Here is a 20,581-nt window from a genome sequence, read left to right as displayed (position 1 = left end):
ATCCTAGATAGATTTAATATTCATCATCATTTGAAAATGTTTGCTTCAGGCCAACGAAAGCTGGGTCAAACGAAACACCAAATAATGAAGCAGTTTCCTTTCTGTGCCTTGGCCGGGCTTCCTCAAATCAATAATATTAGTCAACCAAACATTGATAGTGACACATGTTTAATTTGAGCATATGAAAAAACATATGAGTTTATGAACTTGGTGTAGACTCAACTATGTGCGGTTACGGTGCCATCTACGTACTAAAGCTTTTGTCTATATGTGGCTTTCGATGTTTTGAAGAGGCTATAGGTCCAATGGCCACCATTAGTCTCCAAATTAAGCATTTTTACCCTTCTGATGGACCATTAATGTCACACCCAATTTTAAGAACAAAAGAGGATGTATAAAAGTCTTATGTGCACCCCAGGAACGGTCGCACACATAAGTGGGCAAATTGTAAATTGTACCAACACAATGTTTATTACATAGCAAATAAATATTCAACACATAGTCACAAACTTAAATATAATAACTACTAAGATAACTCTCTTGCGGAAGCTCCAACATGGACGTCAACTGGTTGACACCAAGCCTAATACTCATCACGGTAATCTTCAATCCAATCTTGATATGTTACCCATCCGGGATTTTCCAACATAAAGATAAAGCAAGGCATAAGTACATGTCGTACTTAACAAGATAACTAAGGGTTCATGAGGCTCAAATAGCTGACACTAGTTTACTGCGGTTAGCATTTAAGTCATCATCAAGTTTAGCATTTATTAACATCAAGGTAGCAATGATCCCATGTCACAATGATCCAATGTAATCGAATAATGAATAGCAATAGAGTATCATAAATAAACGATTATCATGTTTCAATTAAGAACTTGTATATTCCCTCAGTTTTTCCGGGCCGCCCATATCCGTGGGCACGGCTGTTATAACAGTTTTACACTCTGCAGAGGTTGTACACTTTCACTGTGAGTAATGTTGTTCAAATGTATGGGTTAATTACGTCCAAACACCGAACACCATATAAAGCCACCTAAGAGCTTGCCTAACCAGCTAGGGCCGCAGGGTCATCGGGTATAGGAACCCCCCTTTCAAAAAAATATATAAAAGGCCGCTTCCATAGCTAGGCTCAACAGGACAGAGGCTGTCCTATACCTAACTCGCAGACCTCTAACCAGCTAGAAAAGGGTTTCTTAAGCGACTAGAGCCAGAGCCATGTAGCCCTCACAGTTGTACGGGTTGTCCCAGCTTTTGCCAAAGGATAAGTCCTTTTAGTCATCTTTTAATGTATTGCTTATGCCATTAATCAATTCACATGATCATTGTCATTGCTTAGCACTAGCATAAATACTACCCATGCATATATCCCAAGGTTTTCAAGGTAACTGAGTATTCAATCTCTAGGAAATCCTACCATAGGTAGCAAGGAAGACACATGCATATGTATTTTAGTGAGCATCATGAATAGGACAACAAGGAAGGTCCTTAGCTATACTTGCCTTGATCAAAGTTCTCCTGAAAGTCTTGCTGGTCGTAGAAGTTCTCTTGATCACCAACGAAAACCTCACCGTCTGAACTCGATCAATAACACCAAGCAGCAACATACAATCATCCGAGCAATCATGCACGAAGCAAAACAAAGGGCTATAATTAGAACAATATGCCACCAGCAAGAAAACAGTTTGAAAAGTTTATAAAACTATTCTACACGTTGCTACGATCACACAGACGTGAAGATCACGAAAAACGGAGTTACATTGAGAAAGTTATGATTAAAACAAGTTTCCCTATTAAAGAAATAGATTAAATCTAAACACAAAATTTAAAGTTCAAAAACATGGTGACAAATTATATGAATAGATAGATCTCGAAAAGACGAATCTAAAGCAAGTTGAACGGTCCAATTTGGAGTTAAAACGAATAAGTTATGAGCAATTAAAGGTAGTGGCAAAACTGTAATTAGATGGATCTTTAATTTTGAATCTGCTAAATGAAAAATACGTTTTCCAAAAAGAGAATACATATTCTTGGGAATACGTTATGGACTGCGGGTTCTATTACTGAAAAGCGCAGGGGCTCTTTAGCAAGTTTGCCACCCGATGGGGTATCGGCATCTAATGGCCGTTGGATCAAGGATGGATGGATCAGATTAGATAGAAGAGAGGGAGAGGAGACCGGCTCGTCGGGGAAGACGACCAAAACGGCGGCGGCCATCGCCGGCGGTGACCGAGCTCACCGAAGCTCATGGTTTGGGCGAACCAGCGCACCAAATCACACGGGACCGGTACGGATCGAAAGAGAATCACAAGGCGAACTCACCTAGGGCAACGTCTCGGGTCGAGGCGAACCGAGGATGGCGTGCAGCTCGCAGAGGCGGATGGCTTTGCACTGCAAAATACGGCGACGGTTAGAGCGCGATTCAAAGCGAGAAAAAGAGAATAGGAAGGCTCGACGGCTTCGCAGACACAACGCGAAGCTCAGCGACTTGCATACGGCGTCAATTGAGCGGCGTTACGGCGGAATCGAAGGCGACGGCGGCGCTTAGGGTTCGGCGGCTCTATGGCTCAAGAGAGAAGCGGTGATTCGATTAGGGTTACAAAGGGATTCGCAGACGCGGTCGTTAGGCCTTTATAGGGACAGGGCATGGTGCGGACGCCCACGCGTGGATCGGCGCTCGGTCGGTGTCCGGTCCGACACCGAGCCAGAGAAGGAAGAAGGCGGCTGACGCGCGGGCCCGGTTCATCAGCGGCAGCAAAGGAGAAGGCCGCTGCGGCTGCTGGGCTTTGACTTCAGCCCAAGAAGGAGGAGGAAGGAGGCCTGCTGCACACTGGGCCAGATGGAAGGATGGGCCTCGCGGCCAGAATAGAGAAGAAGGGATTTCCATTTTTTCTTTTTATTTCCAGAATTTTCAAATGGATTTTCAAAAGGGCTTTGAATTCCTTTTCACATGCAACAAAAACCGATCCATCACAAATAAAATATACTCCAGCATGAGTGCATCAACATGTCTCTAGCCTTAGGATGAGTTTTAATTTCACAAAAATTATTTATTTAACTAGATTTGCATGCTCACAAAATCACTAATAATTCAAATTCACTTATTTCAAAGTGATGCAAATTTTTGGGTGTTACAAATCTACCCCCCTTAAGAGAATCTCGTCCTCGAGATTAGGCTATGCTTACTCAAACAACTACGGGTATGTCTTTCTCAAATTATCTTCTCTTTCCCAAGTTGCCTCTGCTTCCGAATACCGATTCCACTGAACCTTGCACATCCTAATTGTTCTGCTTCTTGTAACTTTCTCAGCTATATCCAAAATCTTAATTGGAAACTCCTCATATGTCAGATCATCCTTAACAGCAAGTTCCTCTAATGGTATTTGCTCCTCAGGCACACGCAAACACTTCTTAGGTTGAGACACATGGAACACATCATGGACACCAGATAGGTTCTCAGGCAATTCTAACTGATAAGCCACTTCTCCACACCTCTTTAAAACTTTAAACGGACCAACATACCGTGGTGCTAGTTTACCTTTCATGTTGAACCTTTTCACGCTTCTCATAGGTGATACTTTTAAATAGACATAATCTCCTTCTTCGAATACCAAGTGTCTTCTTCGATTATCTACATAGCTCTTCTGACGGGTTTGTGCCACTCTCAAGTTCTCTCTAATCTTTCTCACCTACTCTTCAGCGTTTCTAAGCACATCTGGTCCAAACACTTGACTTTCACCTGTTTGATTCCAAAATAAGGGTGTTCTACACTTACGCCCATACAAAGCTTCAAACAGTGACATCTTGAGACTCTATTGATAGCTGTTGTTGTATGAGAACTCTGCATAACACAAACTCTTATCCCAACTAGTACCATACTGCAATGTACATGCTCTCAACATGTCTTCTAAGATTTGATTAATTCTCTCTATTTGCCCATCTGTCTGTGGGTGATATGCTATACTAAAATTTAACTTTGTTCCTAATGAATCATGCAACTTTTGCCAAAAGATGGAAGTAAACTGAGTTCCTCTATTAGACACAATCTTCTTAGGAACTCCATGTAGACACACTATCCTCTCCATGTATAACTCTGCTAATTTTGCTCCTGTATAAGTGGTTTTGACTGGCAAAAAGTGAGCAACTTTAGTTAATTGATCCACAATTACCCATATCGAATCATAACCTCTCTGAGTACGTGGTAACCCCACTATGAAGTCCATACCAACTTCTTCCCACTTCCACTCAGGTATCTTCATAGGTTGCAACAATCCTGCAGGTCGTTGATGCTCAGCTTTCACTCTCTGACAAGTATCACATATAGCAACATACTCAGCTACATCTTTCTTCAGACCATACCACCAATACTTCTCTTTAAGATCCAGATACATCTTAGTACTGCCAGGATGAATAGAATAAGTTGAATCATGTGCTTCATGTAGAATTGCATCACGAATGGCTTTCACTTCAGGCTCACAGATTCTTTTCCCAAACCATAGAGTCCCATTCTCATCTATGCTGAAGCCTAGAGCTTTCCCGAGCGCTACATTACCTGCTATCTCCCTTAGTTTCTCATCCTCCATCTGACCCTTACGTATCTCAAGCTCTAGTGTAGGTGTCACTTCTATCTCCATAGCATTATAAATAATACCAAGGTTCAAGTGCTGAAGCTCTTCCCATAACTCTTCTAGCACAGGCGCCATCTCAAGCTCATTGGCATATCTCTTCCTATTAAGTGCATCAGCCACAACATTCGCTTTACCAGGATGATAGTGCACCTCCAGATCATAATCCTTGATTAGTTCCAACCAACGATGTTGTCTCAAATTCAGATCCGTCTGAGTGAATATATACTTCAAACTCTTATGATCGGTAAAGATATCACTCTTATGCCCAATCAGATAGTGTCTCCATATTTTTAATGCATGAACCACAGCTGCTAACTCCAAATCATGAGTAGGATAATTTAATTCATGTTTCCTCAGCTGTCTAGATGCATAAGCAACAACCCTACCTTCTTGCCTAAGAACACATCCCAAACCTTGACGAGACGATCACAATAGATAGAGAACTTCTTATTTAGATCAGGCAAATCAGCACTGGAGCTATTGTCAACCGCTTCTTTAATTCTTCAAAACTAGCTTGACACTTACTAGACCACTCAAACTTAGCATTCTTCTCTAACAGGGCTGTCATGGGTTTAGCAAGCTTGGAGAAACCTTCAATGAATCTTCGATAATAACCAGCTAAGCCAAGAAACTGCGGATCTCACTTACATCATTAGGTGGCTTCCAATTCAGTACATCCTTTACCTTGTCTGGATCCACTGCTATACCACCATTAGAAACAACATGTCCAAGAAAGAGACTTCTCTTAACCAGAATTCACACTTACTACGCTTAGCATATAGCTTATGCTCTCTAAGCTTCTGTAGCACCAATCTCAGATGTTCAGCATGATCATCTTTAGTCTTAGAGAATACCAGTATGTCATCAATGAATACTACCACAAACTTATCAAGATACTCCATAAACACCTTATTCATCATATACATAAAGTAGGCAAGTGCATTGGTAAAACCAAACGATATAACTGTATACTCATATAACCCATACCTCATAGTAAAAGCTGTTTTTGGTATATCAGTATTCTGAATCTTCAACTGATGATAACCAGAATGCAGATCAATCTTAGAAAACACACAAGCACCTCTCAACTGATCAAACAAGTCATCAATTCTAGGCAATGGGTACTTGTTCTTGATAGTTACCTCATTAAGAGATCGATAATCCACACACATACGCTGTGTCCCATCCTTCTTGTCAACAAAGATCACAGGCGCTCCCCAGGGTGATGCACTAGGTCGTATGAACCCTTTATCTAACAACTCTTTCAATTGTTTCTTAAGTTCTTCTAATTCGTTAACCCCCATTCTATATGGTCTCTTAGCTATAGATGCAGTACCAGGTAATAATTCAATTATAAACTCAATATCATAGTCAGGTGGCATACCTGGCAAATCATCGGGGAAGACATCTAGAAACTCCTCCAAAACACGGTCCTAGGGATTAGCATCATCATCTAGTTGATTCACTATAGCTGTTGGTGGTGGTTGCACTGTCACGCCAACACTGATTCGATCTCCCTTTGGTGTTGTCACTACTACAACTCTCTCCTGACACTGAATCACAGCTCGGTGTTCTTTCATCCAATCCATACCCAGAATCACATCGATCCCAAAAGTTCTCAACACAATAGGATTGACTGTGAAGTCTACCCCCCTTAAGGTAAGACTTGCTGAAGGGCAACAATGTGCAGCTGGTATTGATCCCCCCGGTGAATTTACTAGCATTTGGGTCTTCATTGCAATTAAAGGTATGCTATGTGTTCTAACAAATGCTTGTGAAATAAAAGAATGCGAAGCTCCAGAGTCAAAAAGAACATTAGCGGGGATAGAGTTGATGTTGAACGTACCCATCATAACTTCTGGTGCTCCAACCACAGTCTCAGGCGCCACATGGTTCACTCTTCCAGTGTTGTACGTGGGCTTCTGGTTGCTATTCTGCTTCTAAGGTGTCTGTTGATTCGGCTTCTGAGGGCAATGATTAGCATAATGTCCCACATCTCCACATCAAAAACACCTATTGGGAGTACTAGGTGCACTGCTCTTCATCGGGGTGCTGTTGGGTGTTCCCTGGCATGGAGTCTGATTGCCCATTTGCTGCGGTGTACGCTGGTTCCAATTCTGTTGTTGGTTCTGAGAGCATTGTGGAAACTGACCACGGTTCCACTGACTGACTGGACCTTGATACCTCTGCTGATTATTATAGCGCGGGTGTGTGTTGCTTCCGGAGGCCTGTCCCTTCATCTTTCTCTTCCTGTCCCTCTCCAATCGCATATTGTCAAGCACAATAGCGCGATTCACCAACTGCTGGAAATTAGCATATGTGTTACCAGCCAACTGCAACCTGAGATCATAGTAAATTCCCTTGAGGAAGAGACGTTGCTTATCAGCATCCTCCTTCATGTCATTAGGAGCATAGTGAGCCAACTGAGCAAACTTGTCGTGATACTCACTGATAGACATAGAACCCATCCTGAGAGATCTGAATTCCTCCTGCTTGAGCTCTATCAAACCATCTGGAATATGGTGTGCCTTGAAATCCCTCACAAATTCTAGCCAAGTGATAGTAGGAGCATTGTTGGGACGAGCAGACTGATATGACTCCCACCAAGTCTGAGCTGCTCCCTGAAGCTGTCCCGATGCATACAACACCTTTTGTTGATTATCACACTGAGCGATGTTGAGTTGTTTCCCCACTGCGCGTAGCCAATCATCTGCCTCCAAGGGGTCAGCGGCATGAGAGAAAACTAGAGGATGTCCTTGCATGAATTCCCTCCGCTTGTCTGTTGGTGGTGGAGGTGCTGGTGCTCCAATAGGTTGGTTCTGAAAGAACTGCATGAACTATCCTTGCATCGCCAACACCTCTGCTGCGGTCATGGGTGGTGGTGGGGGTGGTGGAGCACCTCTCCCACGTCATCTACCTCTTCCACGGCCTGTAATCCAACATGAAACATCACCAATATGTAAGAGATAAGCAATTCTGAACATTTCTGGACGTGATGCAGAATCAGCAGGTCAGAAAAACTGTCATAACTCGAGTTCCAGATATCCAAATAAGATGATATTTATACGGTTGGAAATCTTAAGAAATTATCTACAACTTTCATTTAGACCACATTTTCTGATTCTGACGTTACATTAATCAAAAATAGACCACAACAGAAACTGTCCTCAGATTCCAGACAGCATAGAAGTTCATATTGTGACAGTCATAACTCTCAGATACGAACAGATAAAAAGGTGATTCTTGTGCCATTGGAAAGACACAAAAATCTATATACTCCCAGTAAAATTTCATGACCATTGCTCGAACAGGTGAAAAGTTATAACCAAAACATCACTGACTGCTCCAGAAAACAGCAAGCAAAGAGACAGGATAGACCAACCCAAACTATTTATTATAGCACTTTTAACCTTAATATTTTAGCTAAGGAACTCGTGGACACATGCCCACAAAGTTCCAGCACTCAACACAAAGATCCAAATCACACATAAATCACAATAATAATCCAGCAAGCACACCAATAGTTCACAAACACTTAAAAGACTCGACTCGACTCACGATACTAAAAACATGCCTATTACAATGGTTTCATAAACTTAAGGGGCGGCGTTCTTCTTGGTGGAGGGCTCATCTAACTTCTCAAACAGCTTGGGACGGCCTAACTCGGCGTTAAGGCCATCGATCTCTTTCTGGTATTCTTTGATCATGTCTTGTGCCTTCTTCAGCTCTCCTTTTAACGCTCCCACCTTATTTGTAAGTTCACGATTTAACTCAACGGTGGCCTCAAGAGTCTTCATTCCTTTTACCATGACCTCTATGGTCCAACTATTTTCCTTCGGAAGATAGCATGGGTAATACAAGAGTCCATCGTCCTTCTTATCATCAGAGAGACGGCCATAGTAGTAGGCAAGTGCAATGGAAGCAGCATCCTCCATGCTTCTTTCTGCGGTAGCTCGACTTACATGGTGAGTGACAACTGCATCTATCTTGTGAGTATTCAGGGTCTTGATCAGCAACTGAGTATCCCAAGATGAACCAATCAGAGGATGATTGTGCTCCATAGTATGATACTCCAGAGTGGCTTGTAGGTCTGGGTAATAGCACTCCAACATCATTGTCAGCAAGTCATGGTAGAAGGCATTGTCATCAGGCTTCTTGATGCTTAACTTATCAGTCCAACCTATACGAGGCAGTGGCTAGAGTACTTCATCTTCATCATCATTGGTCAAGTCAATGGCCTCCACACGTGCTGGGGATTGAGCTATCGGAGTTGGCGAAGAATGGACCTCTTCTCCAACCTCATTCTTCCAGTTCTTCCTCTAGACGTCCTCTCTAGGCTCCATTGGCTCATACACGGCATGCTATGGTTGAAAGCATCCAACGTACAAGCGGGTAGACTTGCGGTCATGTGTCATCTACAGAAGTTTCAAATCATTTAGAATAGAATCAATTGATTTTATAATAGAATAAGACAAAAGAAGCACAAAACTTAGCAAATAACAAGATTGAGGTGGAAAGCATGAAACAAGTGAAGCAAAGGAAACTAAAAACGACCATTCGAACTAGGCTTACATCCTACAGTCAACAGTGCTCTGATACCAATCTGTCACACCCAATTTTAAGAACAAAAGAGGATGTATAAAAGTCTTATGTGCACCCTAGGAACGGTCGCACACATAAGTGGGCAAATTGTAAATTGTACCAACACAATGTTTATTACATAGCGAATAAATATTCAACACATAGTCTCAAACTTAAATATAATAACTACTAAGATAACTCTCTTGCGGAAGCTCCAACATGGACGTCAACTGGTGACACCAAGACTAATACTCATCACGGTAATCTTCAATCCAATCTTGATCTGTTACCCATCCAGGATTTTCCAACATAAAAGATAAAGCAAGGCATAAGTACATGTCGTACTTAACAAGATAACTAAGGGTTCATGAGGCTCAAATAGCTGACACTGGTTTACTGCGGTTAGCATTTAAGTCATCATCAAGTTTAGCATTTATTAACATCAAGGATAGCAATGATCCCATGATCACAATGATCCAATGTAATCGAATAATGAATAGCAATAGAGTATCATAAATAAACGATTATCATGTTTCAATTTAAGAACTTGTATATTCCCTCAGTTTTCCGGGCCGCCCGTATCCGTGGGCACGGCTGTTATAACAGTTTTACACTCTGCAGAGGTTGTACACTTTCACATGTGAGTCATGTTGTTCAAATGTATGGGTTAATTACGTCCAAACACCTGAACACCATATAAAGCCACCTAAGAGCTCGCCTAACCAGCCAGGGCCGCAGGGTCATCGGATATAGGAACCCCCCTTCCAAAAATATAAAAGGCCGCTTCCATAGCTAGGCTCAATAGGACAGAGGCTGTCCTATACCCAACTCATAGACCTCTAACTAGCTAGAAAAGGTTTCTTAAGCGACTAGAGCCAGAGCCATGTAGCCCTCACAGCTGTACGGGTTGTCCCTAGCTTTTGCCAAAGGATAAGTCCTTTTAGTCATCTTTTAATGTATTGCTTATTCCATTAATCAATTCACATGATCATTGTCATTGCTTAGCACTAGCATAAATACTACCCATGCATATATCCCAAGGTTTTCAAGGTAACTGAGTATTCAATCTCTAGGAAATCCTACCATAGGTAGCAAGGAAGACACATGCATATGTATTTTAGTGAGCATCATGAATAGGACAACAAGGAAGGTCCTTAGCTATACTTGCCTTGATCAAAGTTCTCCTGAAAGTCTTGCTGGTCTTGCTAGGTCGTAGAAGTTCTCTTGATCACCAACGAAAACCTCACCGTCTGAACTCGATCAACAACACCAAGCAGCAACATACAATCATCCGAGCAATCATACACGAGGCAAACAAATAGATTTAATTAGAACAGTACACCAATAGAGACAAACAATTTTGAAAAGTTTATAAAACTATTCTACACGTTGCTATGGTCACACAGACGCAAAGATCATGAAAAACGGAGCTATAACGAGAAAGTTATGGATAAAGCAAGTTTTTCCTATTAAAGAAATAGATTAAATCTAACTCGAATTTTAAAGTTCAAAAACATGATGAACAAATTATATGAACAGATAGATCTCGAAAAGACAAACCTAACGCAACTTGAACGGATCAATTTGGAGTTAAAATGAGCATTTTATAAGCATTTGAAATCAGTGGCAAAACTGTAACCGAAATCAAATTTTCGTGCGGGCAGATAGCCGCCTTGTCTGGCGTCTTGTGAGTAGATACCGAATTTTGTATGGGAATGGTGATGATATATATGGAGAATACACTAATGTGTATTAACCATCGGATCACCAATATTAATCCCCCAAGTTTCGGTGGACCCCCCAAGTTTCAGTGGACGGCGACTCTTGACAGCGTTTATGTGTCGGTGATGCAATTACATGGCATGTGGGACAGTCCGCTACTAAAGGCATTCTCACGGTGTACGCAGGGATTGTCATGGTCAATAGTGCTATACCTGACTCCATTAATACTGAAAGCTGCATAGACCCAAACTCTGGTATCAGGACCACATGACAATGGATACAAACCTTCACTGACCTCTATTGGTTTCTCTCTACGCAACTCCTCGATCTGCACACAAACATGAAACCACTGTCACCACTAAGTTGTCACATAATTCTACCTATGATTAGCCTAACAGAACTAAAATATGCTAATCACGTACATGAGACTTAAACCACGCTAGAAACTCTATTGTTAGCCTACTATCAACATCATCACTTGCCCCTTGTTCCTCTAAAATTTGTCTGTATATTCTGTAGCACATATAAGCATTATTATTGGTAACATTTTGTACGTAATATAGGAAACAACAAATCAACATATAAAAAATCATACTTACTGCACATATGGTCCAACTTCGTCATAGTTATTAAGCACATACCAAGCTAGCTTATTGATTTCGGCTTTATCCTTGATGTCCCTTACCCTAATCTGGCCAATGGGCTGGACACCATGCATGAAAACAGAGGTGTCACCAGGTGCTGGCCCATCATGTGACATAATGTCGTTCCGGTTATATCTTGCTTTAACATCGTCCATGAACCTCTCCCAAAATGCCAACGTCTCACTTTCTAAGTAAGCCTCCACAATTAATCCTTCAGTCCTAGCCCTATTCCTTAATAAATTCTTCAACGTGCCCAGTTCGTTCTATTGGGTACATCCATCCATACTGTATGGGCCCTCCAAGAAGTGCCTCATCAGGTAGATGGATAGCCAAGTGCACCATAACATCGAAAAAGGCCGGTGGAAAAATCTTCTCAAGCTTGCATAAGATGAGTGGGATGTCCCGTTTTAGCTTTTCCATGACTTCTTTCCTCAGAGTTCTACTGCACACTTGCCTAAAGAAGTTTCCAAGTTCTAAAACATCCTCGTATACATCTTTGGGAACAAAACCTCTCAAGCCTACAGGTATGATCCTATGGCAAGTATGTGTTTTTAGCTTGCCAACTACCTTGGTACCATCTGCACTTCTGGATTTTGCTAAGTTGGTTGCATTACCATCTAGAAACTTGACACCTTTAAGGAACTTGCAAAATTCTACTTTGTGTTTTTCTGTCATGACATAGTGAGCTTCCGAGAATTTAAGCGAGGTGCCTTGCTGCACGCCGTGATATTGAGGCCTTATCTTCATATCATGCAAATCTAGCCTAGCGTTCATTATGTCCTTTGTCTTGCCCTCCACTTTCAGCAATGTCTAAAGAATGTTTTCACATATGTTCTTCTCGATGTGCATGACATCAAGATTGTGTGGCAGCAATAGGTCCTTCCAATACGGCAGCCCCCACCAACAAATTTCGATTATAAATCACTGGCTCTTCTCCATGCTTTAGTTTCCTTTTTCCACCATGCTTACCTGGGCAAACATCTTTCACCTTCTCGAGTTCCTCAAGGACCTCCTATAAGGTGAACATTTCTGGTGCATCTCGGTCCTTAGTTTTTCCATCAAAATCCAAGCTCTTCCTCCAGGTGATCCCTAGGAAGGTAACAACGGTGCCCAAGGTAGCCTAGCTTCTTTCTTAGGTTCCTTAACAATGGATTTGTCGCAATAAATACATACATAAACCTTTTGTAGTTTGGCCAGACAAGGTGCTCAATGCTGGAAAATCGTGTATGCACCAAAGCACGACAGCGCATAGAGTGAAGCCTTTCTTATTATCACGATGTAGTACATGAAAAGTATTAACACCCTTCCATAGTTCTTCTATAAGGCTCGAAGAATACATCAAAATCCTTTCCTGTAGAGTTGGGCCTGGGATCAGTAGAGACATAAAGCAATTCGATGGGTTCACACATTCCCATGGTGGCAGGTTCAGAGGCGTTACAAGAACTGGCCACATACTATATGTTGAGCTAAAGTTGCCAAATGGATTGAAACCACTTGTGGCGACGGCAAGCCAAGTTCCTTGGATCATCTGCAAAAGTTGGGTGTTCTCCATTCTCCTTCAATGCCTTGTGCCACGCCTCCGCCGTGGCGTGGATGGCTCAGTTCATCATCGGTATCGCCTCCCTTACGCTTATGCGCTCGTGCCATTTGGCGTCCGCTCGGCTGTTCCGTTAGCAGCAAAGATCCGCTGCAACCTCGGTTTTAGAGGAAAATGCCTCAAAACCTTTGAGGGAACCGCCTGCTACCATCATTCTGCATCCTCCCATCTAGACTCTTTGCATTTTGGGCACGCATGCAATTCCTCATGATCACCCCAAAACAACACACAGTTGTTCTTGCACACATGGATACTTTCATAACCTTGTCCCAATACTCAAATATATTTGCGGGCCTCCTCACAAGATTTTGGTATGTTGCTACTAGGGAATGCATCTGACAGCAACGCCAATAGTGCATCAAAATAGCTATTGCTAACTCGATAGTGGCACTTGATATAGAGCAACCTGACAAAGAAGGAGAATCTTGAGAAGGTAGATCTAGAAGAAACTGATTGCTTCAACTCATCCAACACTCTTTCAAACTTTGGGACTCTTCTAGCCCGCTCTTTAGATGTCAATAGGTTTTGAACTAAATCATCAAAATCTGGTAATATGCTATCATCGCGGTCCTCCTACTCCTCCTCCTCCGCAATCCAACCATCATGATGAGATCCATGCACATCTGATGGCTCTATAATATCAGTACCTCCTCCCTCTTCCCCATGATGAATCCATGTGGTGTATGTGGGTCACATTTTGTTTATAAGTAAGTCATCCTTCACCTCCTATCAAGTTTTAACCACCTAGTTAAGACAATGTGTACACGGGCAAGGGATGTTTTGCTCTAGGTATTTTTGTTTAACCATATCCATGAACTCTTCAACTCTTGTGATGAACGTCGGCAAGAATGATCTCCCATTAGGAATCCAGGATCTGTCCATTTGTTGCAGCAAAAGTATGCAAAGTCCGTTAGAGTTTCGACCATTAGGTGGACAATGGCAAAACTAGCATTAGAACAAAGCATACAGTGTTTGAGAGCACTAATTTGTGCATTTGTTCATATCATACTATGGGACATATAGGTGTGGTTTCTATTTTTGTGTGACAAAAGCATTGATTTCAATTGAAATTCATACAGAATAGCCTTTCTTTATGTGTTCTTTACTTTATCGTGCACAGAAAATGGAGTCCTATAATCATAGAAGAAGGTACTCATACCTTTATTCTATGAACTGGCACGGCTTGGCTGCAAGTCACCTCTGCCACGGCACACACCTGATCACACGGATGCTAATGCCGCCATGCTCCACCGGGAGAGCCCCGCCACGCCACCAAAAGGACGCCTGAGCCACCACAGCAACACCGGAGATCCTCTGCCTCCGCTGCCGCCGTGGCAAGTCCAGCGGGCACATATTTGTTTCCACTTGTAGGGATATATCCAATTTAGGTCAACCTGTAACACAGCCAATATGATACTATAGCGACTCCAAAGAGATGTCAGCATAGTCAGGCATCTAGTGCAATGGTAAAGATGCTCCAATCCTTGGTCTAGATCCTATGTTCGACTCCCAGGTATCAGACCTTTTTTTGAGAAATTAACCCCCGACGGCACACATGGTACAAGTGACACGCAAACCATCGGTTCCCACAGGTCAGATGGAGACGGAGAAAGGTCCCACAGGTACACGTGACACGTAAGCCATCGGGTCCCATAGGTCCGATGTAGAAGGACCGAGCGGTGACTTTTATGATGAATTGTAAGCGTCAAGTGACACGCAAGCTGTCTGGTCCCACAGGTTGAATGGAGATGGGCCGTCGGGTCCCATAGGTCAGATGGAGATGGGCTATCGGGTCCCACAGGTTGGATGGAGATGGAGATGGTTCCACAAGTACACGTGACACGTAAGCCGTCGAGTCCCATAGGTTGGATGTTGAAGGGTCCTGCAGGTACACGTCGGATGGAGAAGAGGACCGAGCAGAGATTTCTATGATGAATTGTAAGCGTCACAGATGAGTAACTGTAGGTCCCATAGATACACGTCAGATGGAGAAGGGTCCCACAGGTACACATCGTATGGAGATTTGATCGAGCGAAGACTTTTATGATGAATTACAAGCGTCACGGATGAGTAACTGCAGGTCCCACAGGTACACGTCGGATGGAGAAAGTATCATGTGGATCTATGACGAAGCCGTTCGTTACAAATCGAATATTGTTCGTCATAGATGTTAATTAGTTCAATGACGAAGCCCTGTTCGTCACAATTTTAGAGGAGATCATCCCAAGATAGTCGCGTGAGTGATCTGTGAATGAAAACCCTTTCGCTCTTCTATGAGTCGCGTGAGTGATCTGTGATGAAACCCTTCGCTCTTCTATGATGTTTTTTTTGTGATGATGCCTGATTCGTCATAGAAAGGGGAGGGTTACAGGATCATCACCCCGCCGATCTATGATGAAACGGAAATATTCATCATAAAAAGCACTCTTCTATGATGGTTTCAGAATTCGTCATTAACATTTTCATCATAGAAGTGGATATTTCTAGTAGTAGATGGAGAAGAAAGGAGGATCTGATCCTGGCTTGTGAGTGGTCGAAGACGTAGCGGGCAGAGCAAGCAGGGAGGAGATGGTGGAGGCGGAGACGAAGTCCGCGGCCACCATGGTCTGATAGGGGAGTGGTGATCGGAGTCTCTAACGAGGTCCGCAGCAATGCCTGCGCCAAGTCGGGGAATCGGGGGCGGTGATGGTGCGGAGGAAAGGACACCAGGACCAAAACAGAAAATGAGAGTTGGTGTGATTAGCGACGGAGGGAGACTGGCAGCATAGCTTTCTTACTACGGGTAGGCACACCAGCCAAGGGGCGCAGCTCGACCGGTGACTGCCTGAAGCCAGCCAGCCAAGGAGGCAGACGGCTTGCAGCGACAGCTGCTCACGTAAAGCTTGTATCTTCAAGGACGAGAAATCAGGCATACGGTAGCCAATCCACTCAATTGCCTGTAAAGAAAGCAGCACGACATCGATCTGGGTGCCTGTCTTGGTCGACATCTATCGTCCAGTCTACACGATGTCTTGGCGCACATCATCATTGTATCTAATGGGGATGTCGAAGGCGAGATTACACGTCCATAACTCGCCACCTTCATCATTGACGACCTCACTTGTCATCGTCTCGAAGATATCCCACACCCTGAGCAGATATAGTGCTGATTCCAACCACTTGACCAATTTTATAGTCTGTGACATATGCAACCATCATATATATGAATGTATATATGCAAAAATTATATTAGCACGCAAAACTTAAAATATTCCATACTATTGATGGGTCTGGGTAACGCGGAACGGCCCTATCTGGCGATGGCGCAAATGGAAGATCGACATGGTAGAACCTGGTTCCTATGGCGGGGAAGTCCACCGCCATTCATCATAACTAAATAAACTGGAAAAAAACATCCCAATAATATATAGAACCCCCATATAAATATAAGATGCAATATATATTTGAGAAACATATAAAAAATAAATCATCAATATATACATATATATGCATGCCAAGTAAACTAAAACATTTTTCACATAATTTTTTTAACGATTATTAACTCTCATTAAGAAATAATGTTGCTAACAAGATCTAGAAAACTATAAATGTTTAAGGTTATATAGAAATGATGTATAAATAAAAATAAAATCCACCATTATTATTCCTAATTTAAAAAACCACATATTTCTATGCTTATTACTAAACTATGAAATGATCTACATTATTAGCAACGAAAGATTAGAAGATGAAGTTGCTAACCTTTAAAGATTGAAGATGAAGCCGGCGGCCGAGAGGAAGAACTTGCTCCCCCAAGCAAGAACACGGATGAACACACGCGCACAAGCAAAGACCAAAGATTTGACCTGTGTCTCGGACGAGGGGAACAGTGAAAGCGGGTATATATAGGTGGAGACCTTTAGTCTCGGTTGGTGGAGCCTACTTGGACTAAAGGATCAACCTCTATTCCCGGTTGGAGCCAAAACCTGGGATAAAAGACCAGCGGGACCTTTGGTCCCGATTGGTGGTTCTAACTGTGATTGAAAGGCGACCTTTAGTCTCGGTTTGAACCACAGACCGGCACTAAAGGTCCCTGTGGTAAAAGCCTGCTGCACTATACGTTGGGCAGGGGATTCTAGTCCCGGTTGGTGGTTCAACCGAAACTAAGTCTCTTCTCTACTAGCGATGGATCCAATCTCGTAGTTTATAGTAGGCTATTATCCAAAAAAAAATACTTTGGACTTTACTGCACCGGCTTAATTTGACCTGTATATAGCACAAAGGAAATTCCAGAAAAGGAGTCGGCTATCAAGAAGATCTTCTTGATTAAAGGACAACTAATTAAGAATACAAAAGGCTAAAAATAATTGGTTTTTAGGTTGATTATTCTATAATTATACATTATGCATGCACTTAACACAAACTAGCTAAAAGCACTTAACTACGTCACTAGTAAAAAGTGACACTTTTGATGCTGACTAGAGTTGAGCATGGTTCTGCATTCTGCCGCAATAAGCCAAGCTTAACAGCATTCTGTGTGTGCCTGTGCGATGTGCGGTGTGCTTCGAAATCGATGTATGCACTATGCAGCACAAGTCGGCCCCAGTTGGTCGCCGCCACCACCGCTGGAGCCTCCCACGGCGTGAGGCCTGAGAAAGGGCACTTCTCGTGGGTGACGTTCATGGCCTCCGGAGCCGCCCCTGAGCCATCGCCCGTTTTGCTTCTGCTCGTCGTTGCTGGAAGTGGATGCTCGTGGAGCTTCGAGAGTGGCACGACTTTCTGCGAGCCTCTGCCATTGTCCGCACCCGGAGCAGGCCTGTGGGGCTCCGGGAATAGCATGACGTCCTTGGAGCCACTGCCCTGTTGGTGGGACTCGGAGGCGGGCTTGAGGAACAACAGCACGTCTTCCTCTCCCTCCATCTCCGCATCCTCGAGCAGCAGACTGGCGGCGACAGTGTTGTCCTCCTCGTACTCCACTCCCACGGACGGACAAAGCAGCGTAGTAGTAGTAGTGTCGATCGGCGACGCAGCGGGAGGCTGCTCGGCTGGGGAGGTGGACGGTGCTGGCTGCGGCTTGTTGCGCGTGGTGCCAGCGAGGGCGTTGCGATGGAGTGGGGACAGGGTGGCTGTGCTCGCCGGTGTAGCTGACGATGAGGGTGGAGGGGTCGGTGCGGCAGCGCTCCACCTGCTTCCGCGCCCTGCAGTCCATGTCGGTGCTGCACCGGTAGTAGCCGCGAGGGTACGGCGACCCCTTGATCGGCTTCTGCCCATACTTGCGCCACGCCCAGGGGTCCTGAGACGCCCAGGGCACCCGCTTCACCTCCTTGTTGCTCACCTGGCTCTTCTTCCTACGAATACAAGCGCCTGAGATCAGCCTATGCTTATCTAAAGCTGGAGTCGTTCCCAGACCCATATACTAGTATTTTGCGAGGAAATAATCGAAAATAGAGATTTGGATGGGCGTCCAGCTGATACATACTTTCTCTTCGATCGTGTCGGTCCGCCAACGCCGTTATTGCGGTAGGAAGCTCGTGGTTTGGTCGGCGGCTGCTGGGGCGGCGCTTCGTTTCTTGGCTGCGGCGTGGCGAAGAAGGCTTGCTGCAGGGAGAAGTCGTCGACGGCAGGGCCGATCGGGGGCTGCTGCAACGCTGCGGCGTCCGTCAGCTCGTCCTTCTCTGACTGCGGCGGCAGGGGCAGGCAGGAGAATGATTCGTCCGAGGCCCGCGGCGAGGTGACGCGGCTGCCACCACTGCAGCTGGCGAAGCGCACCACGGCGTGTAGGTCCCAGTCGTTGCTGCTGCTACCACAGCACCAACGCAGATCGCCCTCCATAGCCTAGCTTCTTGAGTTCGTGGCCAATGGAGGAGAGAGCTAGCGGACGTTGACTTGCTTGGGGTCGGGGTGGGTGGTTGGGTTGTACGGACAGTACGACAACTGGAATCAACTTAAAAAGGATCAACGGCGTGGCGCCTTTGCTGGCGTGCGTTTTGGGTTGAAAATGTCAAAGAGCTGGAGAGAGAACAAATCCAGGGTGGTAGCAAGATAAATGGATTTTTCTTTTTTAATGGAGTCAGGATTGAGATCCAAAGAGACATCTACCAGGAGAATGGATTTTTTTGTGCCCTTGTACCCGCAAGAGCTATCTCGGACATTCACCTTGTGTCAAGAATGATGCGAGCATGAGATTGGTGTCTAGAAATATTGCATCAAGATTGGTGTTGCAGCCGAGGGAGAGGGAGAGGGAGAAATCAATGGTTTTAAATTCCAGTTGGGAACTAGCTTTAGTCAACTAGGATTACGGATCCGGAACTAAAGGTCCCGGTTATGCAACCAGGACTAAAGCTCATCTTCAAAACTAAAAAAATAGTTTAAATCCTAGGAGACCTGTCTTGCGGTGCGTGAGATTCGAACTCAAGACTTCTTACCTCGCGCGTAGCTTCTTTACCAGCTCAACTGCACCAACCGGGACTAAAGGGTGGCTTTTAGTCCCAGTTAATGTTATCAACCGGGATAAAAGGGTCTTTGGTGCCTGTAAAATTTAGAACCACGACTAATGCTCACATTAGTCCCGAACCGCAATATAACCGAGACTAAAGGTACTAACCGAAAGTCGTTTCTCTACTTAGTGCAAGAAAATGCTTACGGCTACACATATGTGCGGCCTTGCCTTTCCCCGTCTGCCAAGAGCCTAGAACAAATGACCTAACCAGTATCGGTAGAATTTATTAGATAGTGGAACTAATATAAAATAGACATATATAATTATATATAGGTGCCAAATATTGAGTTAGTCGCAATGCACATATAGAAAAATAGCATATGTAAAGCTAATTTGAGCCTGCTTCGCACCCACCTCTTCTTTTGGCCTTGCAGAGGCCCATAAGCACTATCCACCACACGCTAACTTTCCCTGAACTCGGGACCCCAAGGATCAACCACATGATTTCGGTCCATAGACACATGGCTCATCAAGAACCAAGGGGACGGTCCATGCATGGTGTGCCAAACGGTAGTTCATCGTGGACTGGATCCAACCTGTGGACTAGGACCTGAGTTTTGATCCGGTCCATGACATGACTTCACCTTCGCTTGGCATATGTATTTGTCATTGACGTCATCACCCTAAACCATAAACCCTAACCCAATAGACCCTGAGTACATGCAGGACTTGGGTGATGACCTCCATAACAATGAAGGTGTCATATCCCACCCGCTTGTAGAATCCTATTTGGCTTGCAACTAGACGTTTCTAGCACTCACTTTTGTTATATCTTGTGAATTGGTATGCATGACAAAACTTGTTTGACCTTATATCTTTCCGTAACCTATATCAACCTAGAATACCCGCTATTAAGCTTGGCACGCTTTACTTACATACACATGATATTTATATTCTATTATAATAGACCATGGACCATGTGATATGA

General features: G+C 43.9%; 1 pseudogene; it reads right to left on the bottom strand.

Moving 5' to 3' along the window:
- Positions 1 to 17,833: 17,833 nt before the first annotated feature.
- Positions 17,834 to 18,986, bottom strand: LOC136524027 (WRKY transcription factor 22-like; annotated as a pseudogene).
- Positions 18,987 to 20,581: the final 1,595 nt, after the last annotated feature.

Source organism: Miscanthus floridulus, chromosome 18, assembly GCF_019320115.1.
Source record: "Miscanthus floridulus cultivar M001 chromosome 18, ASM1932011v1, whole genome shotgun sequence".
NCBI lineage: Eukaryota > Viridiplantae > Streptophyta > Magnoliopsida > Poales > Poaceae > Miscanthus > Miscanthus floridulus.
Note: the sequence above shows the minus strand (reverse complement) of the source record. Positions and strands in the feature narration are given on the sequence as shown.